Genomic DNA, 9,310 nt, shown 5'->3' with positions numbered 1-9,310 from the left:
ATCGTGGATGTCTTAGAAAAATGTGGGTATTATTGAAAACTTTTGTCTTTTACTTGTTTTTATTTTTATTTTCAAAAATAACAAAATAAGAAATGGTTTGACAAAAAAAAAAAAAAAAACACAAAATAAGAAATGGGAGTGGGCAACGCGCCAAGGAAATGGGGAAGGGAAGTGAGGACGTGCATTAGGAGGTTAGATTGGGTTAGGTTTTTCTTTTTTTATTACTGTTATTTTTTAAATTTTAAAAAAGGTGTATTTGATTAATTAACATTTAAAATCAGTTATCTTTTAAAAAAAATAAAATATTTAGAATTTTTTGTTAGAGAACTTTTATTTATCTATTTATATTTGCATTTAAATTTCTTTTTATTTGTTTGAATTTAACTGACTTTAATTTTTTGTTTTTGTTTTCTGTTATTTTGTAGAAGTTTATAGAGTTCCTATTTTTTGTTTTTTATTTATTATTTTTTATAACTTAACAATTGAAACACAAAAAAAATTAAAGTAAGATACATCGAATATATATATTGACGCACATTCAAAATTGAGTAACAAATATTTAACTTACAGAAAAGAGGAAAAATAAACGCCTCAAATATAATGCACTTATTGTTTAATAATATACGGTACAGTATGGTATGGTACAGTATGGTATGGTACAATACTATGTTTAGATAAACTGTATCATTCACTACTGTTTAATAATAGATTTTTTGTTTGGTTTGATGATATGGTACTGTATCGTAATGGGTAAATTTACTAAAACACCCCTAATATAATATTAGTGTTCTCACCATTATTTTATAGAATTGGCCTTTCTCTTGTTAGGTGTTTTCATATTCCATAGCGCTCCTGTAACACCCATCTGTTTCAGTGCAAAATTTTGATCAGCAAAAACTACGCCATAAGATTTTTATGCTTGTGTTCTTTGATATTACTATTTGACCATTGCTTGTAAAATCATTTCGAATTCATATTTCAGTTTGTCTCCTTGGAGTTGCTTGATGCTTGAGTATTTCTTGGAATGTTAAAGGTTTGATATTCAGTTTTTTTCTTTTTGGATGAAGGAGTTTTAACAATTTTTAGACTTTTTTCCTGTTACATCTGGAAATAATTTCTAATTCGTTACATTTTTTTTCCCGTAAAATTCTTGAAGAAATTACAAAAATGACGGAGCTGAGATACTAATGTTGAATCTCAAACTTGAAAAATAATTGTGCGTAAAAATTATAACATATTAAGGTTGTAAGTAAAATGGAGTAAAGGGTAAAATAAGAATAGAAAAAATTAAATGAGGGCATAGTTGAAAAAATAAATAAGAAAACCATGCAAAACCACCAAATTGGTGGTTCTAAGAATTGGACAATTTCGTGTTCTCAAACCATGAAAGATTACCATATCATACCATGCCTTTTAAAAAACAATCAAAACAAACATGATTTCCTTGAAAACCATACCATATCATACCACAGAAAACCACCATCCAAACAACCTGTTAATCATGAGCAATTGCTTTATAACATATCTTTTCAATTGCATTTATTTCTCGAAGGATTTGATCGCTTGCTTCTCAATTTATTGTGATAAAGCCAAATCATCAAGTTACTTGGTCTAGTGAGTTACTTGCGATGATTATAACACAAATTAAAAAGAAGAAAATAAATATAATTCTCCAGATAGAGAAAAAAAACTTATTAAATAGAGAGACATGAAATTAAACAAACTTAATAATATATGGGCTTCTTCTATGTGTGGGTCTTCCTCACTGATGATTGACTTCATCTCTAATGTTTGTTTCTTATGTTTGCTAAAGTCAATGAAGAGGTATGAGAAAGAAAAAATCAAACGCCCTCACACTAAATGAGGTATGAGAAAGGAAAAATCAAACACCTTCACACTAAATGAACATAGATATATGTGTGTAGGTAAATCTATTTTTCAATCTTTTTTTTTTTTAAGAATAAGATGGTAAAGAATTAATATAGCATAAAGTTCACTGTTTTAATAACATTAGAGAAAAAAATTAACAAAATCTCAAATATTTAGGATAATCACTAAGCCATTAATAGGTAAAAAAAAATTCTCACAAAGGTAAACTCAAACTGCTCATAAAAGAAGAACTTACATCCCAAGTTCATAGTAGCAATAGATGGTTTGAAGTTGCAAATAGCCATTTTTTTCTCAAAATATGCTTGGAGTTTCTCGTCGTCATAGACTAAGCAGGCATTTGATATCCAATTGGCAGATCTTTACGTGAAACTTCATAAATTTTAGAACAGAATGTACCTATGATGAATAATTGACCAAAATACCAATTTTTAAAGAATGACTTATGTAATTATGCTATTTTAAAATATAAGAATAAAAAAAATCTGCAAAAAATATACAAAAAATGATGAATTGAAGTAGTAAACAACCAACCTTTTTCTGTAAAAAAAAAAATGATGCTAATTAGAGAGAAGATGAACGACGAATTCAGATGACAAATGACAAACTATTCCTAATAAAACGCTGAGAAGTTGTAACGGGTTAGAAATTGTAACCAATTTAAATTCAAAAGTCTAATTAAAGAGAATTTAAAAAGATCAAAAAATAAATAAATAAGTAAACTAACCAATTCTTTATCCTAACTGTCCATTCCCAATGTTTGCGAAACTTCTCATTCCCCTCGCCCACGTTTGAATTATTATATCAATTTACAGTAAAATTAAAAATTGAAATTTAAAATCTAATAATAGTGATACAAATATAATTATGTAGCCTATAATTCTAACGTTAATAATTACTTAGAAGGCTTTGTTATTAGTAATTTAATTTTAAATTAATGACTCTAATAATTTAAATAATTGAGTAATTTAAAATATAATAAATTTTAAAATGTTTAAACAATTTTCTTCGTAATTTTTAATTTACTATATTGAGGATGTATTTCAGTTTAAAGAATTAATAGAGTCAGTTTAAAATTATTGACAGTAAATTATCATTAAAAGGGGTAACTTTCAAAATATGAACGGTTGGAACTTTAAATTATCAAAACAATTGTATAATTAAGTAATAAGAATTAGTTATTTAATGGAGCAATTCTAGCAGCAGATTTAAAATAAAAAATTGTCATAAAAATGTTAATATATTTAATTATTTCAAATTTTAAATTGAACACAATAACTAATAACTAATTAAATCTAACTTTAACTAATTTGTTCTAAAAATTAATACATGGCGTCATCATAGACTACCAGTTGGCAAACATCTAAACATGACCTTCTTGCTATTTAGTATATATAGATAGATATAGATATGGATTTGATGAACTTTATAGAAGAAATTTATTTTATAAGCAACTATGTTTATGTCATTAATGCTATGTGGTCATTGGGCCAAGTGGGAAAATGTAAGTTTTATTATTTTAATTGTGGGCCAATTAATGTGAAGTACAAAACTTATATTCAATAAAGATAGATCTCATCCTTACATCAGTTATTTGATGGACGTACCAGATTAAGTCTTAAACTCTATAAATTGATTCTCCATTCGTCCATTAGGGTTACCACATATTCTCTATACAATTTCATTGTCAGCGCCTGTGATAATGTGAAGATAGATCAAGGTGGTGGAAATCAATTTTGTAACCAAAGCTTTGACTTTCCTCTGCAATAATCAATTTCTTCTGCATCGGGTATATTTTGTATAATATTTCTCTTCTCTATAAGATTATCGTGTTTCAAGATCATGGCATGCATTAAGTTTAAGTTTACAGTTCAAGGATTTTGAGTTTTACTCCTAAACTTGATTTTTTTTCTATTTTGCGATAATATTTGTGCGTTATTACTAAGATAGACGTATTCAATTTTAACTTTTTTCTGAGTCTCCTCTTTCTTTATTCTCATCGATGAGTAATTAGAGTAGCTATTTTCTGTTCACGTGTTATATTTTATGACTTTCAAATATTTTATTTTTAATAGATGTGTTTAATATTACTCATCTATTAAGTAAAATTATTTTATAATAGTAAACCAAAATGTTATTTGACTAAACTACACTTTATAATTTCTACTATTTTAAGGATTTTGACGCTTTAATACTAGGCTAGATCTTTTTCTATTTATTTCTACTCACGATAACAATTATGTGTTATTACTATGCCAAAATGATGTTGAACTAGTGCTTAAATGGTCTGGAAATTGTTTCAAAATGGTGCTTAATTTATGCTGAAAATGATCTAAAATTGTCAAAAACAAAGGGAACGGAGAAAGTAAAGCTACAAGGAGAAAAATATAAGAAAATTGCCGTTGTAAACTGCTACAAACAAACTGTAGGGAAAAGGGAAAGTTGAAACTCTCTTTTTGTTTTTTCTTTTTCTAGATGTATTCTAAGTACATATGTGGCTAACTAACCACCACTCATTTTAAACTAAACACCTTGTCTACTACAAAAATATCTAATATCTAGTAGTTTATAGAGAAATATTAATTTCCTAACATTCCTCCTTAAGATTTTTCATTGAAACTCCCTGCAACGTCCTTTGAAACTCAAACTTGTTGGTGGGAAGAGCCTTGGTTAGAATATCGGCTTGATGTTCTTCACTTTTGCAATGCACCAGCTTAACTTCGTCATTCTTTTCGGCATCTCGCAAAGTATGAAATCTAATGTTGATATGCTTCGTCCTTCCATGTTGCACTGGATTTTCAGCCATAGCAATGGCAGATTTATTGTCCACATAGATCACTGTTGATTCTTTTGGCAAAAGATCCAATTCAAACAAGATTTTCCTTAACCAAATTCCTTTATTTATAGCAGATACAACAACCACATACTCAGCTTCAACTGAAGATTGAGCTATGATATCCTGCTTCTTTGTGCTCCAAGAAAAAACGCCTGAACCAAATGAGAAAGAGTAACCAGATGTGCTTTTGTAATCGTCCAAGCATCCACCTCAGTCACTATCTAAAGCCAATAAAAGATCCATTCTCCACAACTCTATACCAAATTTCATAATTTGTTGTCCCTCAATGCATCTCAGCACCCTTTTAGCAACTTCAAAATGTTTAATAATTGGACATTGCATATATCAGGATAATAAACTAGCAGCAAAACTCACATCTGGCTTGGTAGTAGTTAGATAAAACAAGCTTCCTATAAGGCTTCTATAAAGTTTTGAATCAACCCTCTCTTCTCCATCATCCTTCATCAACTTTTCATTCACAACAAGTGGAGTTATAATAGGTTTGCACTTATCAAGCTTGAACCTTTTTCAAGAGATTCAAGGCATACCTCTTTTGGGACATGAAAATTCCTTCAGAAGATTGAGAAACATCAATTCCCAAGAAAAAAAAATTTCTCTCCTAAATCAGACATTTTAAAAACTTTTAGCATCACGTTTTAACTTCTTGAACTGCAAGAGAATCTTCACCTGTGATCATCAAATCATCAACATAAACAGATATCACAATCAACTTCCTATCAGCTTTCTTTTTGAAGTATAAAGTAGGCTTATTTAGGCTTTTGTTGAAGCCTTGAAACAACAAATGAGTATCCAACCTACTATATCAAGCTCTCGGAGCTTGTTTAAGGCCATAGAGAGCCTTTTTAAGCTTATATACCTTGTCTTCTTCACCTGCAACTATAAAGCTTTCAGGTTGTTCAACATAAATATCTTCCTTAAGAAATCCATTTAGAAATGCAGATTTGACATCTAAATAATAGATTTTCCACTTGTATTATGCTGCAAGAGTGACTAGAAATCTTAATGTTTCATGCCTTACGACAGGAGAAAACGTATCTCCAAAGTCCACTCTAGGATACTGGGAATAGCCTTTAACTACAAGTCTGGCTTTATGTTTGAAGATGGAGATATCTGGATTGAACTTCGTTCTATAGACTCATTTGACACCAATGATGTTCTTTTATACGGGTCTATCAACATCCTCTCAAGTATCATTTTTATTAATCATGGCAAGCTCCTCCTCTATTGCAGAAATCCAAACTTCGTGACTAGTTGCTTCTTCAAAAAAGATGGTTCCACAAGAGCAAAATTGCATTGCTCATAAACTTTAGCTAGCGACCTGGTCTTCAAAACAGAAGAATCTAAAGTTAATTCAACATCTGAATTGTGCTCTTTTCCAATAATAGGATTGGAAGAAATATCGCTCGTCTACGGATTTAGAGCTGCAACTGAAGTACTCTTTTCTTGCTTCTTTACAATAATATCTCAATCCCAATCATAATGGATAGACTCGTCCACCATAAGATCTCTGCTGATAAGCATCTTTTTTGTACTAACATTATACATTATGTACCCTTTTGCAGTATTTCTATAGCCCAATAATACAGAGTTCTGCCTTGTTGTTCAATTTTCCTCTTTTAGCATCTGGAACATGGGCATGACACATCAAACCATGTCTTCCAGACGACTTTATACCCTTCCATGATTCAAATGGTGTCATGTCTTGGAGTGCTCTAGTTGGTAACCTATTCAACAAATAGATGGCAGTATTGACTGCCTCAGCCTAAAATATTTGGGTATCTTCTTTTCTGCTAGCATACATCTCTCCATCTACATCACGATTTTATTCTTTCTCTCAGAAACCCCATTCTGTTTTGGAGTGTAGCTCACAGTGAATTGTTGTTGAATACCCAAATCTTTACAATACTTGTTGAACTGATGTGAAGTGTATACAGTTCCATTATTAGGCCTGATATACTTTAGTTGGCAGCTACTCTCTCTTTCAACCATGGCCTTGAATTCTTTGAAAATAGAAAACATCTAAACTTTGCTACATAGAAAATAGACCTATGTCATTCGAGTTAGATCATCTATAAAGAGAATAAAATATTTATTCCCACTCATATAAGCCGTCCTCATCGGTCCACATATATCTGTATGAACCAACTCTAGCTTTTTATTTTCCCTCCAAAGACTTCCTTTAGGAAAGGGTCGTCTATGAAATTTACCAAACTACTGACTCACAGACATCTCGACACATGTCAATTTTGGGTACATTAAGCACCATACCCTTGAATTGCATATACACCAATGAACTAAGATTCTAATGACCGAACCTTTTGTGCCAAAGCCAAGTATCACTTATTTCAACATTGAAAGATCAACTTTCAGAAGAATAACATGAAATTGAAAAGGAATTTCCAATCATTCTAATTTAGCTACTTCACATCCTTTAGGATCATAAATGACACATTTTTTATCCTTAAAATTAAGTGAATAATTATTATGAAGCAACTGAGCAACGCTCAACAAGTTTTGAGTCAAGCTTGGCATAAAAAGAACATCATTTTTTATTTTCATACATTCATCCATAAAAAATTTCACCGACCCTCTTCCTTGATCTTGCACTAGTGTACAATCTCCAAGCTTCACTTTGATCCTATCAGAACTGTCCAAACTAACAAATAAATTTTCATCAATTGTCATGTGCCTTGTGCACGTACTATCTACATACCAATTACATCGATCAACATGTGATGTGTGCGAAGCCATGAATACCTCCTCCTCTGATTTTTTTAACTTGGCGATCTTCTAAGAAATTTACTCATTGGGAAGACTGACCACTTTGAGTTTGTTTTTGCCTGCAATACCTCTCAATGTATCCATACTTATTACAATATCTATATTGAATGGGAGGCCTCTTGGACTTCTGCCAATAATTCTTCTCCAAGTGGTTTGTCTTCTTACAAATAACACAAGGTGGAAATTTTCCCTTACTCGATGATTTACCTTGGTATCCACTAGATTTCACCTCTCCAGAGTAGTCTGAAGAGACTTTTTTGCCTTTCTTTTATTGCTTGAATTTATGCCTTACTTGAAAGGCATCTTCAACTATCCATTCACTTCTCATAGTTACCCGTTGCTCTTGGAGTTGTAATTTGGAGATTAGCTCAGCTATTGAAAGAGTAGTCAAGTCATAAGACTCTTCAATAGCTGAGATTTTTTATTTAAACTTGTCTGGAGGTTAACCATGATCTTTTCTACAACCTTCTGATCTGGAAAGTTTTCACCAAGTATCCTTATTTGGTTCACAATATCTATCAGCTTGGAAGAGTATTCATTCACACTATCGGAGTCCTTCATCTTCAGGATCTCAAACTCCCTCTTTAAAGTTAAGACTTTAACAGAATTCACTCTGTTGCTTCCTTTAAACCCCCCCTTTAGATTATCTCATGCTTTTTTGATTGTTTCATAAGACATAATCCTTGAAAACATCACTTCCATAAAACTTGAATGTATGCAAGTGAGAGCTCTTGGTAATCTAGTCACCAACTCATCATACTTTTTGATTTTATTGAGAGTTGTGTTGTCTCTCAATACCTGGACAACGGGTTCTCCTCTCTCAAAGACATCCCACAAGTTGAGAACCTTCAAATAAGCCTTTATTTTAATGGCCCAAATATGATAATTCTCCCCCCCCCTCGAGAAAATTAGAGGGCCGATTGTTGGTTGATATTTTGGTGACATATTTTCCAGCAAACAGATTCAAGAAAGAACCAACTATAAGATGAGCCAATCACAAAATATGATTCAGATAGCGTAGGAAATGGGCTCTGATACCATGTCAAAAAAAAAGAAAACGGGGAGAGTAAAGCTACAAGGAAAAGCTACAAGGAAAAAAATTACAGCTATAAACTGCTACAAACAAACTGCAGGGAAAAGGAAAAACTGAAACTTTCTTTTTTTTTTTTTTTTTTTGATGATTCATTACATAAGCTATATATATATATATATATATATATATATATATATATATATATAGTGTGTGTGTGTGAGAGAGAGAGGATTATAAACCACAAAATAAGCAAAATATCTCACACAATTCTAAGTACATATGTGGCTAACTAACCACCACTCATTTTAAACCAAACACTTTGTCTACTACAAAAATATCTAATATCTAGGTATTTCTATAGAAATTTTAATTTCCTAACAAAAATGGTGCTGAAAAATGATCCAGATTATAGCTTCATTGGTTGTTGATAGGCAGCCAAAAAGCACCTGTAAAGTGACCGATAGGCTATAAATTATGACTCTAACCATAATATTTACTTTAGGATAAGTTGCATGCATCACACCTCTTTAAGGTATGACCCTCACCCCTCCGATATTGTACGAATATGGTATCCTTTATGCTACATTATTCAAAGGTTGCTCACACTGGTTGTTCTAAATTTTCTAGTGTATTTAGAATCAATGTGTTTCCGAGCAGATGGGACAATTGATAGCAAATGTTACTCTGGTTATTTGGTGTTTGTCAAAATGGGATTTGAAGTTCTCATTCGAGTACTCTACTATTCACAGGAC

The 9,310-nt window shown here is 31.3% G+C and overlaps 1 long non-coding RNA gene across 1 annotated transcript; it reads right to left on the bottom strand.

Moving 5' to 3' along the window:
• Positions 1-721: 721 nt before the first annotated feature.
• On the bottom strand, positions 722-2,512 carry LOC107872319. The gene is made up of 3 exons (XR_001674779.2): positions 2,422-2,512; positions 2,126-2,286; positions 722-865 (listed from the first exon to the last, which is right to left on the bottom strand). It is a non-coding gene; the product is annotated as an uncharacterized LOC107872319 (long non-coding RNA).
• Between the last annotated feature and the right edge of the window lie 6,798 nt (positions 2,513-9,310).

Source organism: Capsicum annuum, chromosome 5 (genome assembly GCF_002878395.1).
Source record: "Capsicum annuum cultivar UCD-10X-F1 chromosome 5, UCD10Xv1.1, whole genome shotgun sequence".
NCBI lineage: Eukaryota > Viridiplantae > Streptophyta > Magnoliopsida > Solanales > Solanaceae > Capsicum > Capsicum annuum.
Note: the sequence above shows the minus strand (reverse complement) of the source record. Positions and strands in the feature narration are given on the sequence as shown.